General features: G+C 45.9%; 1 long non-coding RNA gene across 1 annotated transcript; it reads left to right on the top strand.

The window, feature by feature from the left end:
* Nucleotides 1-174: 174 nt before the first annotated feature.
* Nucleotides 175-5050, top strand: LOC107134448. Its single transcript, XR_001502434.2, has 3 exons — nucleotides 175-650; nucleotides 2108-2140; nucleotides 4961-5050. It is a non-coding gene; the product is annotated as an uncharacterized LOC107134448 (long non-coding RNA).
* The last annotated feature ends 55 nt before the right edge of the window (nucleotides 5051-5105 follow it).

The following is a 5105-nucleotide window of genomic DNA, read 5'->3' as shown; positions in this document are numbered from 1 at the left end:
TTTTTTTTTTTTTTTTTTTTTTTTTTTTTTTTTTTGGTACTAGGGCAACTCATCCCAGGGGCACTCAACCGCTGAGCCACATCCCCAGTCCTTTTTATATTTTATTTAGAGACAAGGTCTCACTGAGTTTCTTACGGCCTCACTAAGTTGCTGAGGCTAGCTTTGAACTCATGATCCTCCTGCCTCAGCCTCCCAAGCCGCATGGGATTACAGACGTGCACCACTGTGCCCAGCTGCTGTTTTCATGTTTGTTGCTATCATTTTTGAATGTTAAATTGACCAATATTTCTTGTATGTTGTTTTAAGTATGCTTTAAACATCTGTGGCTAGGATTAAAGGTACAGTAAATAAAAATAACACAGGTCATTATAACTGAATATGCATTCAACCTTGGAGGTAGAGAAGGCAGCCATCAGCAGGATAGGAAATAGCAAGCTGCAGAGCAAAGACAGGTTTCCCAAAAAGTAGATCTCCTTTTGTCCTAAGATAAAACAGTGGGCTGAGGACTCTAGTTGCATTCCAGCTGTGCCTTTGGCTCAGGTAACTTAGGTGCTTCCTTTCTAGCTGCTGTGCGTTTCTGTGTCTGTTTCAGTTTACTGAGAGAACATTCGATTGATGGCACTGGCTGGGCTCCCACGAGAACCTTAAAGGTAAGAGTTGGCACCTTTGGGGCACAAGTCCTCCTCTATGGTCCTCACCTGGCACCCCACACAGGTGGCCAGGCACACGTGCTTCCTCCTCTCCCCACTGCCCACTGCCTGGGCTGCTTGGTGAAGCATTGGCTCCAGTCTGTTCTGGTTGGGTCAGTCTCATTGGCCAGTGCCAGGTGCCATTCAGGAGCCTTGGACAGGAGCACACAGTGCAGGTTTCAGAGCCACACCAACAGACAGCATAGGAAGCCATTGCTCATTCAACAGGAGTGTGCCCAGGAGAGAGCTGCAGTCTTTCCTGTGTAGATCACTCCTGTCAGATGGTGGGTTTCTATCACCAAATTGACACTTTGGAAGAACAGTGCAGGGAAGGGGTTTTGACCCCAGTCCAGTGTCAGGGAATATTGCAGACTTCATGCAGTTGTGACCCAGTTCCTCCCAAGCTTTGGCCTTCTCTCCAACCTTTCTTCATGCCCTTGATGTGTTCTGTCCTCTCGGGATTTAGTGTCTGCCAGATTACCTGGTAGGTACCCCCTTCTCCAGACTTCCACCTGGCAGACTCCTGCTCCTCCTGCAGGCCCCCACTCAAATGACTGCCACTTCCACTGTGGGGCCTGTCCCCCAGGATTGGTGCTCTGGTGTTGACCTGCTGGCCAGCCCTCTGTCTGATACCCCACCACCAATAGAAGTGGAGCTTATTCCCACATCCAGCTCCAGCCCAAGGCCTAGCTCACACCAGGAGGGTGGGGATTGGGCCAGTGGGTGGGTGGATGAAAGAAAGCAGAGAAGACAAATAAAAATTACCAAATAGCAGAGAATATGGGATGATCATGAGATCCAGTTTAAAAAAGATGAAAGACTCTAGCTGATGAAGAGGCAGAGGGAGAAAGACTTTGTAGTTGAGTTGCAGATCTTGAGTCAGTACAGATGGAACAATGCGGCTTTCAGTTTTATTTTAATAAAAATCTCTAGTCCTTGAACTGTGAGTCTTCCTTGATTCTGGAAGTTAAGTAGAGCAAAAGTATTAGAACTCAGTAGGACATAGGTAATTAGTTTATCCATGAGCTCTGAGTGCAATTGATGTTAAAAACGACAGATATTATTTTAAGGTACTTTTCAGAAGTCAGAAGCCTATTTGTCATGGCTGGTGGGAGTGGTTGGTTGGTGACAGAAGCATGCATGTGGCCTGTGGGCTCCTGCCCTGGGTCTGAGGAAAGGCAGTTGATGTTCCTTTTGACCTTATATTTATTCCTGTGGCTGCTTGGTCTCTAAATTTCCTGGCTTATTACACTTGAAAAAAAAAAAAAAAAAGGTTATTTTCTCTTTGTCTTGAGGGGAAAAAAAAGTGCTTAGGATAGGTTTTGGTATGGCACAAAGCGTATTTTTGGTCATGGGTTTAAAGACTTTTATTGAGCAGGAGCCTAAAATTTTGTTTTCTGTTTTCTTTTTTATTTCAGGATGTTGTTTGGGGATTAAATTCTTTATTTACTGTAAGTATATTGATCAAACTCCCAAGTTGTTTTGCTTTCCCTGGTTTGAAACATCACCTTAATGCTAGCCCAGGGGATTAAAAGCAAGCCATGCACGTAGTTACCCATCGTTCCTATCGCTGTTTATGGTCAGAGATAGAACTGTGGCATGGGAACCTCAGGGGCTTTGGAGTGACATGGGGAGGCCATCAGGGGAAGCCCTGCTGGGCAAGCTGCCTCCACCTTCTGGGTGACAAGCCTGGTTCCACTTGCTTTGGCTTCTTCAGCAGGTAGCTATTCCTCTGTGTTTTCTGTGCCCAGTCCCTGCCTGTGCCTGCCGTCTCACCAGGCAACCCATTTGGTGGCCCTCTTCTCTCCTAGGGGTCCTGGTTATGTGGATGATGTGGTCATCCAGGAACCCAGGACCTTACAGCCGGTTTCTGTTGTCTCTGAGCCTCTGAAGTTTGCTGTTCTTGGACGACAGTGCCTCTAGGCTGACTGGAATTGCAGGCAGGCAGGACTGGAAGGACACACCTGAAAGCTTCTACCTTGGCTTTTAAATATATTTGTTTCTTGGGCTGGGGTTGTGACTCAGTGGCAGAGCACTTGCCTCACACAGGTGAGGCACTGGGTTTGATCCTCAGCACCACATAAAAATAAATAACCAAAATAGATGTATTGTGTCCATGTATAACTAAAAATTTTTTAAAAATATACTTGTTTCTTTGAATCTTTACTTTCTGATTCAGAGAAGAGCTTTCAAAGCATCCAGGGGTATGTCTCCGAATAAAAAATAATTTCTACTTTTGGAAAAGTGCCAGGACCCTCTATGAACACACACCTGCCCTGGACAGTCTGCCAGGGTGTCCTCCTGGCCCTTGTTGTGTGTATGCACTATTCAGACGTGCCGCAGCCAGGTCTGCTGCTCTTCTTGACAAGAGCTTCATACTGAGCTGAGCGTCCCTGCCTACCTTTGCCTTTTTGTCTGTGTTCCTGGGCGACACCTGCCCCACAAGCAAAGAGACCAGCACTTGCAGTGATTTCCGGAGCTCCTTGCTCCCTGGAAAGGCAGCACCTGTGGCGGTGGCCTGCACTTGGCTCCCAGGACAGTCTGGCTGTGCGCGTGGCTCTGTCGCAGGCGTTGGTTTCTTCATGAAGCAAATGAAGTTCCATTTGTGTTGCTGCAAAGGGAGAGCATGATCTTAAGTCAGCCCAGCAGTGGGACTGTCGGGTTGAGCCTTTGCGTCCTCAGTTTGCCTGAGAGCAGGAGCTAAGGCAGACCTCTAGGGGGGCCCTCTCACTGTCATTTGCTCCACCACCAAAAGCATCTCTCTGGAGCCACCTGTCTGTCCCAGGTTCCTCAACCACAAGCAGGTTTTGGCTGGTGACTTGGTACTGGGGAGTTGGTGGAAGGAAATGCACATTAGTTCCTTAGACTTTTTATTTAGAGAAATCTGGTGGTGGCTCCCCATCTCCAAGTGCTCAAAGCTTCCAGATCCCGAAGAGCCAGTCAGAGTGTGACTTAAGTCTGTATTGGTTATTCCATCTAATATTTTCATTCTAGGTGAGGTCTATGGTAAAGGGAAGTCTTTATATATACTAGGTATTGCGTATAGTATGTACTTATATATTTTGCCTATGTCTAGGACTTGGAGTCTAATTTTCCAATTCTTAGTTTTTTGTTTTGTTTTTTTTTTGCTATATTTGTACTACCGTGTTATCCACCATTCCCATATATATTTCCAAATCAGGAATGCAGTCCCCAAATTTAACATAATTCCTGAAGAGGAATATGGTTGTCCTTACAATGACCCATCATAGGGCACACCTTACAAGTCTTGCTGGCCTGAGTTTCAAGGAGAACAGGGAGTTCAGATATGGCCTCTGCTTCAAAGTCCAGGTGCTTCTGGGAGGAGAGGAGAGTGGGTAGGCCATTGCTTTTTAAGGTATCAAGAATCTGCTCCCACCGGGCACAGTGGCACACGCCTGTAATCCCCATGGCCCAGGAGGCTGAGGCAGGAGGATCACAAGTTCAAAGGCAGCCTCAGCAACTGCAAGACACTACTAAGCAACACAGTGAGACCCTGTCTCTAAATAAAATACAAAATAGGGCTGGGGGTGCTGAGGTTGTGGCTCGGCGGTAGAGTGCTCGCCTAGCACATGCGAAGCGCTGGGTTTAATCTTCAGCACCACATAAAAATAAAGGTATTGTGTCCAACTACAACTAAAAAAATATTTAAAAAAAAATAGGGCTGGGGATGTGGCTCAGCGGTTGAGTGCCCCTGAGTTCAATCCCTGGTACTAAAAAAAAAAAAAAAGAGAGAGAGTCTGCTCCCCTGAGGCGGGGACGCCAGCCTGTGAGTGGGTGTCCATGAAGGCGAGTCAAAGACAGGGAGATCCAGAAAGTTTGGAAGATAAACAACAGGTGCCTGGAGGCAAAGGTATCATTAAATAAAGGGAAAATTAATGTTTATAAAACAGAATGGGTTTTTTATTTAGAAATGCTCACAGTGGGAGTGGTTATCATTCTCCATTTATCAAAAATATCAGAAATTAATGAAGTTAATGTGGTTGCTATTTTCTCTATTCCCACTGATGTTTAGACAGTTGTATATAACATACCCCTGAGCTCTTGCAATCAGCTGTCAGCTATCTTTTTGCACAGAGAACCAGCCAGCCCAGCACTCTGACACCACAGGAGCTTGAGGACTCAGAGGTGCTCCCAACTCAGCTGAGCCTGCAGGTGGCTGATTAGGTTTTGTTGCTGCTTTGTAGGGTGAAGACTGTGACACCAGACAAGCAGATTCTCCGGTGTTCACCTTGAGTTTCTCTCTTTTTAAGGACCTTTTGAATTTTGATGATCCACTGAATATTGAAGCTGCAGAACATCATTTGCGGGACAAGGTGAGCCATGAACAGGGTTTTTTTAGGTTGGTGTAATAGTAAAAAGACAAATCTACCTTTTTTTTTTTTTTTTTTTTTTTTT

Source organism: Marmota marmota, unplaced genomic scaffold (genome assembly GCF_001458135.2).
Source record: "Marmota marmota marmota unplaced genomic scaffold, marMar, whole genome shotgun sequence".
NCBI lineage: Eukaryota > Metazoa > Chordata > Mammalia > Rodentia > Sciuridae > Marmota > Marmota marmota.
This window is presented reverse-complemented; position numbering and strand designations above follow the sequence as displayed.